Source organism: Columba livia, chromosome 12 (assembly GCF_036013475.1).
Source record: "Columba livia isolate bColLiv1 breed racing homer chromosome 12, bColLiv1.pat.W.v2, whole genome shotgun sequence".
Taxonomy (NCBI): Eukaryota; Metazoa; Chordata; class Aves; order Columbiformes; family Columbidae; genus Columba; species Columba livia.
In genome coordinates, this window is record NC_088613.1 from 11,313,795 (window position 1) to 11,331,998 (window position 18,204).

General features: G+C 37.2%; 1 long non-coding RNA gene across 1 annotated transcript in view; it reads right to left on the reverse strand.

The window, feature by feature from the left end:
• LOC110366063 (uncharacterized) overlaps positions 1-18,204 on the reverse strand; it is a 59,904-nt gene that overhangs the window by 23,412 nt on the left and 18,288 nt on the right. Inside the window, exon 2 of the long non-coding RNA XR_010475684.1 lies at positions 10,374-10,514. This is a non-coding gene — a long non-coding RNA (uncharacterized LOC110366063). The remainder of the gene's footprint in view (positions 1-10,373; positions 10,515-18,204) is intronic.

Here is an 18,204-nt window from a genome sequence, read left to right on the forward strand (position 1 = left end):
CAGAAGTACACAGATGGAGAAAGAAGGATAAAACCACTCTCCTCTTCAAGTACAAACTCCCCTTGCAGAAGACAGAATAAGAAAATAATTTAATTAGGATATCTCTGAATCCAAAGGAATTAGTACTGCTGCTACATCTGCATTCATCTTGTTGCTTCAACAAAACTGTAAACGAATAATAGGACACTAGCAATAGTAATTTAAACAGTGTGAGTGATGTCTATCACTGTACCACAGAAAATTACAAAATGTTTTCCAATTGCCTATGTAAAGTTCTGTGTGCGTGTGTGTGTGTTCAGCATTTTAGCAAAGAATATCAATAAGCAGAATAAAAGTGGTCTTTAATGTAGATTAGCTCAAATTCTGATAAATCTCAAGTACACTCACATTCAGAAGACAACCTCCCTCTTCAACCTGCCTGTAGAAAAAGAATTAATGCAGCACTATCCTTAACAATCAATAAATGATGATAATGTTGCTTTTATTACTGGGCTACGTACTGCATTTAACCTTCTATTAAGTGTTGGCTGGGTCAGTCCTACAAGCATTCTGTACTCTAGTGTGCAATCCCAGGGAGCAAAAAAGCTCTTGAGGCCAAACCTGACGTTTCCTGAAGGCACTAATCTGAGGATAAAAAAGATGCTGGAATTGTTTGAAAAAAAGCAGCTTCCTAAGGTGGGCTTGACTTGGTTGCATCAGGATTCCAAAACACTGAAGGAATGAGTAGGAAGAAAAACCAAGTGATTGCCGTAACAGAGTGAGAAAACTTCAGTAAGAATCCTATCAAGCAGTAAGTGAGGTTCCTAACAATGGCAACATACATATGTTCAAAAAACCTGTAACATTTTCCAAGTTAAAGATTATGTGCAAAACTTGGAATATCTACAGCACATTACAGTACGTGTTAATGCTTTCAGTACACAGGACACCGGACATACTTGTAATATGAAAGAAAACAGTATGATATTTTTAATAAAGTGGTTTTGTTTAGATTTAAGTAAGTGTCTTGATTATGGTGCATTTTCTTAACTTTATTGTGATTCTCAGCCTTTCATGTTTTAAAAATTAGTAATGGAGTTATACTGACATCTGAAAAAAATGTAGCAACAATGCAGACAAAAGACATAAGCAGGAACAGCAAAATATAATCTTGGAGGTGCAATGGGATTCAAATTTGCAAACGAAGTGTAAACTATTACCCAAATTTTTGAAAAAGCTGGATTTCCTGACACTATTTCATAACACTGATACTTCACAAGATATTTTATGAGTAGATGTCTTGATATGCACTTAGCATTGAAATAAGTATTTTACAGCTTGGGCCAATAATTTTGTATCTCTGTTATCTAAAATAATTTAACCAAAATACTTTTGGCTGCAACGTCTGGATCAGTGATATACAATATGTGTATTCTAATGCTGACTGTAAGCTGAAAACAAGACTTTATATAGTGCTCCAGAATATTACTGTCATATATGACAATTTTATTTCTTATTCATGCCTAGTAGTTAGGCAATATTACCATTTCTTGTGTGTCCGCTTGACTATAAATAGCTCAGACATGATCTCTGTTTTGCAATCTAGAATAAATATTGTTTCAGTTGAACAAGAACATGTTACCACTGGATTGAATTTTTCCATTAGCAAGAGATATAGCGGGTGACAAATACCAGCTCCAAGGTTTGTCATTGCCCAAAGCAGCCCACTCCAGAATTAAGGAAAAATTCCTGCTCATTTCTGGTAGTCTATCCTGAAAGCTTTGTATTAATTAGCACACAAATACAATTTAAGTAACTGTAAATTGTCTCGGTAAAGAACCTTTTATGCTCAGGAAAGGCAATTTCCTCTAGTAACTCCATTATCCTATTGACTTGTATGGGTCCTATAACAATAAGCCACACAGGGCACGAATCCATAGTGTCGTATGTGAGGAATTTAAGTCTGTGTTGTGTTAGCAAACAAGCTGCTCTTTTAATTAGACTTCTTAAGCTATATATTTCACTGTCTATATTCTGAATTTATGATCTAATCAAATCAGGGTAGGAGAAATAACAGGAGAAGTAACCATGAAGTTAGAGTAATAAGACTGATCAGAATCCACAAAAACGATGTGTTAAAGACATTACCACAAAGGACAGCATAGAATGAAGGAGACATATGCAGCCAAAGAAGACACTTGCTTCATTTCTAATGTGTTGTTTCTCCTCTTTTTAAGCCAGATGTTTCAGGATGTTGCTTTATATAAGTGAAGTTTTTGACCTGTGCTCCACGAAAACCACATGGGATAACAAGTGAACCTCAAGCTCAACTAGTAGATTCTTTGGTGTCATGAATCGCAGTATCAATCTGCTGCTTAAGTTACTGCCCCCAAACAGACAAAGAATGCAACACAATCCCATGTTTTATTGTACAGAGGTCCTCCCTACTATTTATTTTCAGTTTCTTACTGGACAGCCACCTATAATCGAAAGTTTCCAAGCAGAAGTTGAAAAGAACAGCAAGTTGCTATTGTTTCCTACTTTTCTGTGTGAGTGGCATTTGTATGGCTCAGTCACCAATAATATTTTCAGTCTTGAAAACTTTCACCAAACTACTATTTCTTGTAGGTTTACATTACACTAATAAAGTTAGTTGGAACCTTTCTTTTAAAAAAACCCAATACAAATCAAGTCCAGTGACATCACTTTCTTGACAAATATTGACTAAAGTTCCTGCAAAATGTAATAAACTAAGATAATTTGCAGGACTCTGTTCAAAACTGTAACTTTTTCCCAAAATAAAACATTAAATTTTCATATTGCTGTAATTACTATGACAAGTAATAGTGATGCATAGATGACTAAAGCTGTAATCTGGAAATCCCCTGACTGCCCACACCAGCAGTGTATGCTTTAGTAACAACAGAGAAAACCATCTGGGGTTGCACAGATTTTTCAAAATGTAGATATCAGTGCTAGAAACAGATATCGGGTAAGTACTATACAGTCTGAAGCCCTCAGAAGAAATCGGGAGCAGTTGTGCTCTCCTACTGATGTGTTTCAGCCTTGATTTGAAAAGTCTGTTTCTCAGGCAACAAGGATGGTTCATGCCTAGCACAGCCTTGGCCTTCCCTGCTGAGAGCACCACCACGAATGTCTCATCTCCATGTGATATTTAATCTAGACTGTAAGGCCCTTGGGGGCAGAGATCACATCTACTTCTCTGTAAAACCTAATATGCACATATGGCAAAGAATAAATAGTAAAAAGGATCACAGGCAATATGTGATGCCAAGTTTTGTTTACCTTTCCAACATGAGAATATATTTATGCCACAATTACTTTCCAGAATACTTAAGCCTGTGCAGCTCCAGTCAAAACACACACACAGTACTATAACACATCCAGTGTAGTAACATGAAGTTTTATCATCAGTCTTTCTGAAGCAGAAGTGTTCTGTTAATAGTGTTTGATGTGTAAAGGCTGGTTAAGAAGACTGAATCCTTTGTTTTATCCTAATGTATATCTGATATGACAGCTGCTACCTGATTTAAGGAGAATTGGAGAAACTCCAAAAAATGGCAAGAGAATTTCAAGCAAGGAACGACAGAAGTTTTCAGCTTTTCAAATTTTTTTTCCTATTTCTTTTCCCAGCTCCATATAGTAGCTGCACACTGTCTGCAACGTACTACTGAGAATTGTTAATCTGTGAACAGGGATCTGGAAAGAATGATGTTACTCAGCAGTGGGCTAATCACCTGACCACGGCAGTTAAAAATGTCTTCAACACAACCAAAATACTCATTGCCAGCAGGCTATCATGGGGCAGGTTCGACTATTCTGTTTCCAACTGGAGGTTATGCCAGAAAAAGCTAGTGTTGCATCTTAAAAGTAATTTAAACAAGCAGCCTGCTTTGGCCAACATGACAATAATCTGAAATAATGCAGGTGAAAAGCTAAAAATTGCCTTCCAAAAGCAGACACCCTCTGTTGAAATCATAAAGTATACACATGATCGTCGAGTTAGAGCAGGGAGCCAGCTTTCTGCCAGAGCTGGCACAGTAGCAGAACATTATTTGGATTCAAAAACTATGTTAGATAGGACAACAACATTGTCTTTATGACTCATTTTTGTCAGACTGGATTCAAAACTTATACCAACAAATTTGACATTTCATACTGCTCTGCAGAAAGCAAGTAAAATGAGTCCATGTTTTAAAACAGCAGGGAAGCTTCCAGTGCTACAATTAACTGGTAACATATGCCACTGCTGCCAAGAGGATTTTTAATCTCTTTAAACATTAATGTAGCATTTTTGCTTCTGTCGCAATAAGGCAGCCATCTGTGTTTGAACCTGCTGGGAAACTAGGGATATGTTTACAGAGAGAAACAGGGAGAGGCAGAGAGGGAGGTAGACATCCATGTTTCTAGATCCAGCATCAAAAATAACAATTCAAACCTTTTAAATAGTATTATTAAGGTGTCATATAGCAGTAGGAAGATTGTTAAAATGCTCAGACTGCTCAATTTAAAACTGTACAAAAATGTAACCCCCAACCCAGCACATTCTCCTTCTTTAATATCCTTGTTTTTCTGCACAACTGTGAACAGTTAATAAAGGATTTCATTACAGACTTATTTCCAGGAAAATCCCAGTTCTATGACTTTGAAACAAACTACTTATATAATGTCAAGCAACAGTAAAAGCGTAAGAGTTCTGTAAATCCTTTTAGCATGAGCCCCCAATTCTGCATTTCTGTAAGTACTGTATTCTAACATCAGGACTTATTTGAATGGAGTAAATCTTTTAAAGTGAATTCAACTCTTAAAAATTATGGAGTGCTAAAAGTTCTGTACCAAATCCCGTACGTCCTGTATTTACCTCTACAACCTGAGGCTATTCTGATAAAATATCACATCTTCTGCCCATCTCTTCGTATCCAAAGGCCACTCAACCTTTCTTCTAGTCTTTCTCACTCCACACGAGTACTAACTAGTGCTTTACCCTGGACTTTAGCCATGTGGTAATCAGGTCTGTCTGTCCTTTACCCTCCTTCAGGCCCTGCTAAGCTTGAAGCCACTGGCCAATTTCAACTAAATATGAGCCAGTTCAGAGAGTATTATTACTCTAGAACTGTCATGAAATGGAGAGATGGAAAGCAAGCCAGATTTCCCTGTAGCAGGAAGGTCTGCAACCAGAAATAACCAGGCAATTGAGGCATATAAGGGCTCAGAAACAAGCACAGTCCCACTGCGTAGGAGAGGGAGGAGGAAAACTCAAGTGCCGGCGAGTTTGAGTAAGGAAGACAGCACTGGGACAGAGACATAGGAACCAGGCTCTCTTAGCCAAGCTTTTAATTTAATTATTTTTTCTTAGGAATGAATGTCCTCTGAGAACCAGATAAAAAATGCAAGCTCACAGCTGCCCTCTACAAACATACACAAGGCTATGGATTTACCCATCTTAGAAAAGTATCAACCCTGTTTTTTTTTGCAGCTCGGTCCACACTCCTTGGGATTTGGCCTATGTTAGCATGCACTTCAGTCAAACCCATGTCTTGAAAACCCATAACCAGCGATCTCTTTTCCTTCTGGAGAAGGTCCCATGGCAGCCCCCAGCTGCTCAGATAACTGCTGTTGGCCCTGGAGTCACTGTGCCCTCAACAGCACACGGCAGCTGGATCCCAGCAGAGCCAGCTCCCCCCGAGCAACACATGGGACAAAAAGCCACAAAAAGAACTACTTACAATGGCAAGAAAAACATCCCAAATGAGGGGTGGATTCTTGGTAAAATGTCAGCCCTGACACAGATTACTGTAGCCTTCATGAATTCACATAGTTAATATTTTTAATTTGGTGGACAAATCGTTAAGTGCTGACATCCAACATCTTTTGATGAAGCTGCAGGTGCTCAGCAGTTCTAAAAATGTAGCCACATGTATTTGGGCCCATTTGTTTTTCCTGGCTACAGCAATTCAGGTGGGAGGTTTTAAAGAACTTAAGTATGCTTTTTGCTGCTGGGTTATTGCTGGTTGCTGTGGATATATTGACTAATGGATGGAAAGGGGATACAGGAGTAGTCTATTGTGTTGTTAAGAATTGTCACACAGGAGATAAACACCCTTTTAAATAGATATGTGCATAGGTTAAAATATATCAGCATGGGTTTAGACACAGCTATATAAACCCTGGAGTGATATTTTTGGCTACAACTCCTAATTTAGTTTAAATGTAAAATGGCAATAAATAATAGTTATTTTTCACACAGACAATTAAGTACCTAATATTTATAAAATACCATGTCTAAAAGCAGGCTTCTAAAGTCTGGGAAAAACCTCATACTGACTTTTTTTGGTGATTTGTTACATCCTGTATCTTTCCTATTACATCCGATACATTACCTAATGAAAGAAAACCTATGTGAAAAGAAGGGCTTCCTGTCTCATAAAACTTGTTTCAATTTTATCTCTTTTTGTTTAAAACTAGCCTATTCTGAGCCCCTTCTTAGGTTTACTGAACATGGAACTGGCATGTACTAGCTTGTATCTTTATTATCTGCTGAACTCAACATTAAAATGTAAGTGTAATGCTATAACAAATTACCCAACAAGTTACTAATAAAGTTGCCGATCTTTTAGAGAGTAGAATATTACAGGTGCTCATAATTACCCTCCTTGAAGGCAAGTCTCATTAACATGGTTTTATCTCAACTAAATCTGAGTTATTTGATAATCTGTCAAATTGAGTGAGTCAATTTTCAACAGTCTACTTTACCAACTGTTAAATATACCTCTGAATATCTTAGTTTGTCGAGTACACCAGCAATTCTTACTGTTGTTCAGAAGGGTAACAAAGAATATGTCTACTGGCACATGTGTTTTCCTGATTCAATTCTACTTTTGTCTTGTCTCAATCAACATTTAAGGTTCCTGGATGCAAATCAAGACAGTTCACATAGCCCAGCCGGTCTTCATTGCGCTAATAAATCAGAAGCAGAATCAAGATTTTCAAAGACAGTTACCTACAAAACTAAACACCTCTGTCATCAGTCCTCTACCATTGTCGGAGCTTTCCTTACACGCAAATCAAACTGATTTTCCCTCTCTCTCTGAATCAATTTTCTTCCACAATAAAAATCAATTCTCAGTCACTTTGTCCTCCACAGTCAAAGTCAATTCCCCTCACACTGACATACATATTCAAATATCTCCTTCTGTAACTCAACACTACTTAGTGCATGCGCCATCAGCATCAATTCATCCCACACAGCATCAATTCAACCCAGAATCAAGTCTTTATGAATTGATTTGGTTTACTCACAGCCAAACAACGTTAATCCCCACTCACACTCGCTGGATCAATTTCCTCATCCCAGCTGAAATCCATTTCCCCTCACTGCTCATCTCATTCCTCCCTCAATGACGCAGTAAAGTGTTTCTACCCCAACCTGTGCCCTTCAGAAGATCTGGTCTTCAACTAACAGATCCCTTTTAAGTTTTTATTCTGTATTTCTCCTTTCTTATTCCTTGTTCACAACAGGTAGAAGTCCCAGAATACATATTCCATTCTCCTCTTCCTTTATACCTCTGTCCAGGGGTCTCTTACATAGTACTCCTTCCGAATTCAGTGCTCCCTAATTTTGATACATCTGTTTTTCTTCACTGTGGTTTCTTCATCCCTGGCTAAAACTCCACTAGGCTTCCTTTTCCTTAAAGCATCTAATCTTATTTCACAGGGTGTAGATCTTACTGTGCTGACTTCAGCCAGTGGCTGAAGCCATTTAGAAACATAACCCAATTGGTGTAAATTATCACAATTCCATTAACTATCTTATTTTAATATCTCAGACCCAATCCTTCCCTCCAACACATCACTGTGCAATGTCATTTTTTAAAAAATGTTTTACAGATGGACTCTGAAGAAAACCCACCCACTCATCATATGTCTCTCATGGCATTTTTATACCTTTTTTCTGGATTTTCTTCCAGTCTTCCCTGATGATGTTTTGAGAATAATTGTTTTACAGCTCAAGAAGAAGGAAAAATGAAAACATAAGCAAATATTCTAAATAATATTCAACCAGAGTTTCACCATCATTCGGCTTTTGAGTAAGTCTTCTGCTAGAATTAGATATGATAGAAAAGTGCATGCAGAAAACAAGTGAGATCAATATTCAAGTTTTGGTGTGAAAATATTGGATACCATATCCAGAATATCTAAAATAAATTTTATGGTCTGATGATATTCACCTTGAAAATTATTTCAATGCATAAAAGCAGAAGACCTGCAACTGCAGTGGGTAGACTCTGTTAATATGCTAATGTAATGTGCTTCAATTTTTTTTTTTTTTGGCAAACGCATTATGATACCAATTGCAGAATCATATTTGTATCTCAGCTACCTCCACAATACTAGTCTATTTGACACATCACTTCAGAAGACTTGGCTCTTTCTAGCAAAATAAACAAAGGACTTTCACCCTTTTTTTTTTTTTTCCCCCAAAAATAAAACATACACTATTTTAGGAGACAGTAATTTTATTAATCCATGATTGTCTTTAGCTATTGCCTCCACCAGCATTCCAAAACTGTAATGCTATTCATGTGTTCTGTTCGTAATTAAACTCAGTGCAAAAAAAAAGGGAAAAGCTTTCAACAATCATCATAAGTGCAAACAACAAAACAAAACAGTTATTTTGTTGGCCTGGAGCAAGTCATGGCTGACTGCTTTCCTGGAAACCTAGTGTATGAGGGTTCCAGTTCTATCCTCTTTATAAATGAATTAGTACCTATTGTTTTAGCACCAGGTGCACATGTTTATCTACAAATTATTTTCCTTCTGAAGGCCAAAGAACAAAAGCCAAAAAACCCTAAATTGGAAAATAACCTCATCCAAGCTCATATACAGGAAATCCAACACTCTCAGCTTTATCATTCCAAAAAACACGAAGACAATGCAAGGGAACTGCTATATGTGCATTCTAGAGAGAAAAAGTACAACATTTACTCAAGAAAACTCATACAGCCTAAGAGATTTGGGGATGAAATTTTTCCCAAGCCAGTATGAGCCTGACGAGCCAGACTGTGAAAAGGTGCAAGGGACAGTGAAGTGAGGGACTCTTGTTTCTGACAGCGGGTTCACCAGGAAAATTCCTGCAAAGCTCCAGTCTGACCCTGTGGCTGCCGCACTAATGGGGATGTTCTCACTGCACCCAGAGGCCTCACGAAAGCTGATGTAACCCCACTAAGTTCTAAGCTACTGTCATTCATGTAATGACTAGGAGTAAAGTATCTTCTGCTTTGCAGTGCAACTTCTGAATGCGCTACTTTAATTTGGGATACATCTGGTTATCAATTTTCTTCTCAAGTACCTCTCTGAAGCAATTTTGGAAAACATCACGCATAAAATCTATAGCATATCTTTGTGCCCTAAATGTTCAATGTCAGAAACTACAGAGAAGTCCACCCAGGTCTTGCCAGTCTTCTGCAAATCTGGTTTTCCAATTCTGAATTGTTTTAAAGAACACAGAATATTCAGATAGGTTTTTGACAACTTACATAGTTTCACTTAAGAGTAGAAATTAATCCTCTTACACTATGATAGCACAACCAGCAGCACCACTGCTACTAAGAAGCAGGTATTAGTGAGGATATAACCAAATAAAGACCTCAATTTAAGCTTTCATATTGAGAGAACTTCAAAGATCTGACATTGCTACTCCTGCAACAAAACACTATGAAGACACACAAGGTGAATTGGATGTATCATAAGAATTTGGGAGGGGAGAGACTTATCCTGACTGATCAGTACAGTGTCAAATCTATGGAGCAAAGTCACTCCTCCATAGGGAAGTAGTCAGAATGGCCATTTTAGTTCTATGTGAAGTCAAAAGCATACATCAGTTTTGCCTGTGATCTTTTTTTTGCTCAAGATCACATAGGTAACATCAGCAGCTGAGAACAGGAGAGCAATGTGCTATAGTTGACAATGGTGATTTCCACAAACACAACTCATGAATGTCTGTGTTAAACACTTTTTAGAAACCCCCTTTCCTATTGAGAAGCATAGGTCTGGGTTTAGCATTCAGAGGTAAAGGTACTGGTAGCATTTTATTAGTTTTCACTGAAATATGCTGCTTGGCTTAGTAATGACACAGTTTAGAACTGTGTTAGATATGGACATCTAGAAAGTAACGAAAGCTTTAAGCCATATGGACAATACTCACCTCTGAAGCAGTGACAGAGAAGTAATCAGGTGGAATAAAGAGGGAAAGAGACTTGGGAGCTGGTAGCTGAATTCGCTGCTCAGAGAACACACAAGAAGAAAGGAATGGGAAAGGTGAGTCTCTTGAGAAGGGCAAAATGAGGCTTTAGAAGTGTAATGTTTTCACTTACTTTTTACCCATCCTGGTGCAGTTTGTCTTTCACCGTACAGGGCCATCTCTCCTGTGAAGAACCTCTGAGCTCCTCCTTCCACAATGAAGCTCTCTATCCACAAGTCCCATCCCAGTCTCCAAAAAGTAGTCCTAGGTAGGTCTGTGGGTAAAAAAGGTGAATGTTTACTCTGCATGTGCTTTGAACCACCTCACGTATAGGAACAAATGAGGCAGATAAAGGAAAATTTAACAAAAGCCACAGCAAGAAGGCAAATGGTCAGGCAGTCTCTTACCCCAGAGGTTCATGACTGGGTTTAAATGAGTAAGTGAATCTTAGCTGTCAATATCAAGTGATGTCCTTCTTTGGTGATAGGTAAAACAGAAAATAACACCCAGAAATTGCCTTCTTAAGTAACATGATTTTGTGAAAAAAAAAATGAATCCAGAAAAAGATCCAAAAATGTCTTGTACTTGTTCTTTCAGGTGGAGGAACCAGGGGAGCAGGGCAACACTGCTAATTCACCTGGAGTGCAGCAGCAGGCAGTGTGACATGAAGTCAAAGCAATTAAGCACGTGCAAACCACTGATTTTCCATATGATTAAGGAATGTTGGGAAGGGAAATCATCAGTCTTGGGAGCGATGGGATTGGCTAAATATCTAGAAAGCCAGAAGGGAGTAGAGGGGAGACAGGAACAGTTTTTTGCTTTTACAGGGGATTTTGTTCCATGGAAGTAACAGTAGATGAAAGGAAGAATCTGAGAAACAAGGTACAATTCCAAAGTTTGATACAGGAGGCAATTATCTTTTCTGCAGTCCCTTAAACCTCAGATCAGAGGAAGATGGTGCTATGATGGTTGTGGAAGGCAGAGTTGCACCTGTCCATCACATGGAAACCATTCAGGTAGGATGAGAGCCAGGTGTTCTCAGGTGAGGTGAGTCCATCAAGCTGCTGCACAAGGGCAGCTGCCCCCATGGGCAGGGAAGAGCTCTCCCAGCTGGGGCTCAGGAGAAGCCCTTGCAGTTTGCATCTAGTAAATACAAAGAGAAGACAGAGAGAAGTGCAATTCCTAACTCTCCTTCAGAGGCCATTTCAGTTTAATGTGGAAATTAGCTTCTGTTAGAGCCATCATCTCTATAATAACATAAAACTAAAGAAGAGAAAGAATATTTAAGAAAATAACTTGCTACATTCTTAATATATTTTTATTCCTATACTACAATCTGTGTCTTCAATATTTAACTTAGATATACTTCTGAAAGAAATCTACTTTTTTTTCCTACTCAGGGACTGTAACCAGGCCAATATGTGTTATTTTCAACTATTTTCAGTATTACACTTTCCTCTCTTAGTATTTGTTTTCAGGTATCACTGTTGGCTTGATTTTCCAGAGCCCACAGTAGTGTGGAAATTGCATATTCCATTCAGCACTTTCTCATGAGATATGAAAAGAGTATTCATAGAAAGCAGTTGTATTTGGGTTTAACATTGTTAGCATTTCCTCTCATGAGGGATATTAAATAATTTCATGCACAACTGCTCAAAATATTTTTTAAACTTCTGTAAACATAAGATTGCCAAAATCTAACATATGTTATGTGGTATTTAATCCTCAAGAGGAACTGAAGGAACAAAACACTTCTGCTAAAGTAATTAATAAGCACCAATACAGATACCTAGAAGCTGTTCCATCAAAATGAATCATATCCTCCTGTAAGTCACACCCAATATTTAGCAGTCTGAATAAGAAAATTCAATACACAAGAATGCCGGCTAAAGCAAGTGCTGAAATCTTATGTATCGAGATCAAATCACCAAAGCTGTGCTACCTTCTGGTGCTCCTGAATTAGGAAAAATAGGGAAGTTATTTGCAGAAAATTAATTTTGCCTATGAGAAATCTGTTTTGGCACAGCACATGAATCCTGTGGGGACTGGCAATTAAGGTTAAAGTGTATGCTAATGAATTATTGAAAGTAAATTAAAAACCAGGAGAGTTCCCTAACTCCATTAATTTGTAAAGATATTTTTAGTTGTTACTTGCAGAACTAACAGATAAGTCTTATTTTTTGTTTTACTGCAATTTATGGTATGCAAGTTTCTCTGCTAAGTGATCCCCATTATACTGCTGGGTAAGTATTGGACAATATTTCACACATTTTTTTCCTGAAAATCACATCTGCTGGCCTCGGGACATGGCTCCACCTGGCCAGAGGAGAACAAGGAATGAGGTATTTTCTCCTCCTTTTTTCAATGAATGACAGCACAGAGAAAATAATTTAAAATTCAACGAAGTGGAGAAGGAATAATCAGGAGAGTCCATATCTTAATCAATGAGGTATTTCATTGGATTACCATTGCTATTTCTGAAATCAGAACTGCTTAACCGTTTTGCACTGCACTGAATGCTTAAAGTGAAAAATAAAAATCAGCTTCTAAATCTCTGTTAGAATCCTGGACACCTCCATAGTTGGTGTCACTAGGCTATAAACTCAAGCTCCTTTTTCTGAATACTCCCTGTTATTTTTTTTACTATTTGCCATATGAAATTTTTACACATAAAATCTTAGTTTTTATATATATTTTCATATTTCTATTTTCACTGTTTATAATAATTTCAAAATAATTTTTTATGACTAGTTTGGATTTTGTTCTATTGTTCATTTTAAAGTCATCTTTCCAGTAATATTTATTGAAAGGATAATGAAAAAGAAAATTTGTTGATTCTTAGTTTTGTTTTTGATAATCCTCTTGATACCGAATACAGAAATCTGTATGGCTTAAGATATTGTTAATAAAATGCAAGGCCTTTATTAAAAAAAAAAAAAAAAGCCTGTATTTCTTCATGTTCACAGGATAAAGAACAGAAACTTCCTGCCTAGGGTTTTAAATGCTGTACAGGTTTATTGCCATGTAAAAGGCATTATCATAATTAAATAATGCAGTTCTTATGGTTTAGTTTCAAGAAGGTATTTTATTCAGTTGTCATTATTTGGTCATCATTTTGGTATTCTGAACACAAACAGAAGTGACATAAAACTGAAATTTTGTTTTCCTTTACAGCAGGCTCCTCCAGTTCAGCATTGAGAAAATTAGTTGACTACCTAATTAAACATTGCTGCATTTCTCATATGTGCTTCTGCTGTGGAAACATTCTGTACACTTTCACAACAATAATTCATTAATTTACACTACTGATACAACTACTATATTATTACACAATTCTTCCCATGACCGTCTCTGCACAGGATCTATCCCGGTGGATCAGTCCGCACTCATCTAGCTGGGGTTTCATTGTTTGCTCTAGGGCACAATTTAGCCCACTCAATAGAGATATGTATAATTTATTTATTTTTATTCTTAGTCAAAGAGGCTTGTAAATAGCTTTACCACAAAGCAAAATAAAGCGGCCATGAAATTTTTGCTCCTTAGTGGGTGAGGTGTACATTAACCCAAGCTGCCTGTGATTAAACTGGCTGAGAGCAGAGCAAGCTTAATTAAATAGATGGAAGAATTTAAGAATCAGATTAAAGAACAGAAGATGAAAACTCCACGAGGCTGAACCCTTTATTTAACCGAGTATTTATAAAACAGGTGTTCATTCAATGGATATAATTTTTGTATTTTCTATGCAGGATGTGTTTCTGCAAAGTATGGGTTTGAAGGTTTTATAGGCCTAAATACACGTTCCTATAAAAAAAAAAAAAGAAAAAAGAAAAATAAAAAGTGGGACTTGCCTACTTAGGCTCCCTTTCAACTACACTACAAATCTGCTTTTTCATGAAACACAATGCATTTTTATAGATGTTCTTACTATTTTTCCCTCATTTTGGAAACAACCCAGCCCTTCCCCCAGCACTAAGACTTTTGGATTCACTCAACTGGAATTCGACAAGCAGAAGAGGTCTCAAAGATACGAAGTCCAAGAAGAATGAAAACTGGCAGCTTGACAGAGGAAACCCACTGTCCCTTCAGAAGGAAAGCTTGAAAGTTCAACACTACAGTTCCATTCCACCAAACTCATCCACCCCAGCACAGTGGTGCCTCCTCCAGCCAGTGGCTGCTGAGACCATCTCGTGGGTTGGGGGGCACAGGAGAAGCACTGGGCACCAGGGAAACTCTGGTTCCAGGTCTGCTTTGGGAATATCATGTGAATGTAGGATAGACATTTACAAGAAATCAGGCTTCCTTGTTTCACAAGGTATCTTTCCAGGATTGCACAAGATAGCAATTCTTTGCCTGTCACAAAGCTAAGATGGTCAAAAAACAGTTTCCGAAAAAAGCTGCACTGAGAACTTCACATTTTCCACAGCTCAGCAAATGCTGGCATGGAAAAGGTCTGTTAACATTATCCACATATTTATGCTGAAAATAACATTTAGCTGTGGACATGCACATCAAGACAGAGATGCAAAAAATTCCAGATACTTTTCCACATAAATTCAGGCCGACAAAATATCACCTGCTAACACAAAGCAGAATGAAAAGAACAAAATCTCATTTTGTTAGATATTTAAGATCAGTAACTGGCTAAATGAAAGGGCATTTTCACTCCCCACTTTTAAGAAAACAAAATTTATAGCAGTGTAGTAGGAGTCTTCAAGGTCAAAGGGTATATAGTCTGCTTGCTGCAATATAATCTGACATGATAAATCATGTACAAGCAGCCAGCAGTGCTCCTATCATGAATTTGTAGGAGAATGGAAAATGATTTTTACAAAATATTCATTAAACTATATAGCAATTTTCATTTTTTATGTGTTCTGTTTTACTGCTTTGTTTTTCCTTCACCATAAACAATCTTTAAAAAAAGCTCCTTCTCTTTCTTATCTTTCTTCCAACAAACATTATGCCACAGAGAACAGGCTGCTAATGGAATAGTTTTAGAGACAGTAAGTACTGGCTTTCTTTGAGACTACACCAGTACTATATGAAAAAAGATTTTTCATGAAGTATGAAAGAAGCAGCAACACATATTCAGTCTTGGTGGTTGTTGTTGTTGTAAAAAAACACAAGCATAACATTCCTGAGGATGACAGCAGAAGATCAGAACTTTCAGAAACACCTTCATTTGCTCCTTATTCTATTTGTATTCCACCTGAAGGGATAAATAATTAGAAGATTGACCAAAAAAAGTATTGAATTTTGTTAGTGTTAAATCCTGAAAATATGTTTGCTTTTAAATATTTTGGTTAGCCATTGACCAAATGAGATGGCAGCTACTAATTGGTTTACAGAGTGACCACAGTACATGGAAGTTGTAACGCTGGATTATAAATATCCAGAGTCTTTGTTCAAAATAGCACAGTTTCTAAAGAAAAAAACACTTCATTGGTTATTATTTCAAAATTCTGTTTTACAATTGAAACCTGTGCCTGTTCACCTGAGAAGATTTTCAATACAGAAGCATTTAAAATGTTACCACCTACATAATAGCCTATAGAATGGGCCTAATAAAGGCTGATTTACCACCATATTTGATTAAACTGTATCTCAATCCACAGAAGGTAAATGGATTCTTAAATTACTAAGGATAATTATAGCCCACAAACCTTGTAGACCCCTTGCATCACTCCCTGTGTGATGAATAAGGTGGCATCTCCGCCCCATCTTATGGTCTGTGTAGCCTGAGATGTACAATGAATGCTGCCATGTTATCCCAATGTATGAAATTAAACTCAATGAATCAGTTCAATCTCACAAGCCACCCCCTGCCAAAGGCATCACAGGAAGCTTAGTAAGTACCCTGCACCAGTGCTGACCACCCAGGCAAAGTAAACACCTCTCCTTACAACAACCACCAAATCCCCAAAAACAGAACAAACCCCAAAACACACCACTGGAAACATCTAAATCTGCACCAAAAATCATGTCACAACAGGGGAAATAAAAAATGTTATTATATCAAACCACCTGTATTGCAACAACTTCAAGAGTTACCAGTTCCCACATTTCACAAAAATAAAATTAAAAAAAAAAAAAGAAAAAAAAATTTTTCAAGACCTTATTAAAATTAGAAAAATAAAATGCGACTGCTGCTCTTTTTCCTCAATCTATCAGATGTTACTCTTCTTACACACAATAGCATCAGTAACATACAGCTATGCTGCAGTTCACATCTGGCAGATGATTTGCGACTCACTCTTGTAACTTGTGCAGAAGTTCTGGTCTTAGAAATGACCCAAGGAAGGAGACAACAGACATTCATAACAGAAGCAGAACAATCAAAAGAGGTTGTGGGATTTGGGTTCTGGTTGTTGTTGTTTCATTAGTTAATGGTTAAAACACTGAACAGCCCAAATGCTCCAGTAAAGCTAAGCTGAGCTGAATTTTTAGCAGGCAAATGTTTTGAACTCAGTCAAACCAGGTTATTTAAAGTAATTTCACCTAAACATCAAGGAAAGCTTAGCAGATAGTAAGATAATTGTTAGATAATTATTGAAAAAAACTATTTTATTTAAAATGGACACACTATCTTAAGCTTGATATTTCTGTAATAATGATGTATAGAAACTGATTTTTAGACAGACCCAGATTAACACTGAGATTGTATTTTGATATCACATTTTCCAACTCCAGTTAGAACAAAGAAGGAAGAAAGAGATTTGAGGACTTTTGAATTCCACTCTGCATGCTGTAGTTGGTCTTCTAGAAAGGACAAAGTGAGAAAAAAGGAGCCATAAAATGTTTTATTTTTTGATAATTGGAGAAAATTGTCCAGTTTCCAATTTTGTTGACTTTGCTGATAAGAAATCTGCTGTTAATGAAACCTTTGATGATAATTAATTTAGCAGCTAAAAAAGTGATTCATTGTCTTTTAATTTAATGCCAAAATTTACCCTTTTTGCCGATATTTTATTTAAAAAAAAAAAAAAAAAATAGTCTGTTTCCCTTGAAAAGCCCCTAGGCAACAGATATAAAGTCTACAGAAAATAGAGAGAAGAAAAGGGAAAAAAATTGGCAGGACACTAATATTAAAAAAATTAAGATTTTTAAGCCAAAAGATCTTGACAATAAATATCTACCGAAGGTTTATTGCTTTAGAAATGCTGTGTTAACACGCTATGGGCAAACTTAATGTATTCTAGTGGTATTTATGCCCAACTTCACAGCTGTTACAACTATGGCAAAAACTTGCACATATTTGGTTCCACATCACTTCTGAAACACTTCCGAGTATTACTCCTGTTCTAAAGACATGCAACACTGAAACACAAGGGCCTGGGTACACCTCACCTAGTTTTAGACATCTAAATGAAGCAACTAAATTAGAATCTCCTGTTCCTTTAAGGACAGTAGAAAAGACAAGCACATCTTGAGTGCTAATTTTGTGATTCAAAGGGTCTCCTGGAGATGTTTGCCTTCATTCACTGACTGTAGAGGAGACCTGTAACAGCTAGGCACCTAAATTAGACACTCCAGTTCAGTATTTAAAAGTTAGTGTGGGCCAAAGCAGCTTAGAGATTGTCTTTACAACATGACACCTGCAACACAAATGGGAACTGGACCTCCTCAAGATTCTTGTCAGAAATGCTCCTCTACTTCCCAAACCGCCTTCCACAGGGAAGTGGAACATGGGCTGAGTGATCTCAGTCCGAACTACACCAAGCTGCACACCCTGGCATTAAGTCAGCCCTGACCAGCATGTTTCACATTATTTAGCTCTGCAGAAAGCAACTATCCAAGGATAATTTGGTGCATCTGCCTAGGTAGGCAAAATATGTTGCTTTTTGTGGGGAAATGTCCACATAGTGTGTTTCTTCAGAGGAAATCTGGTCAGCAAATTTTCTTTGCATCAATACATTTTAGAAAAACAGATCTGAAGATGATCAATTGGCAAACTATAAGGAACA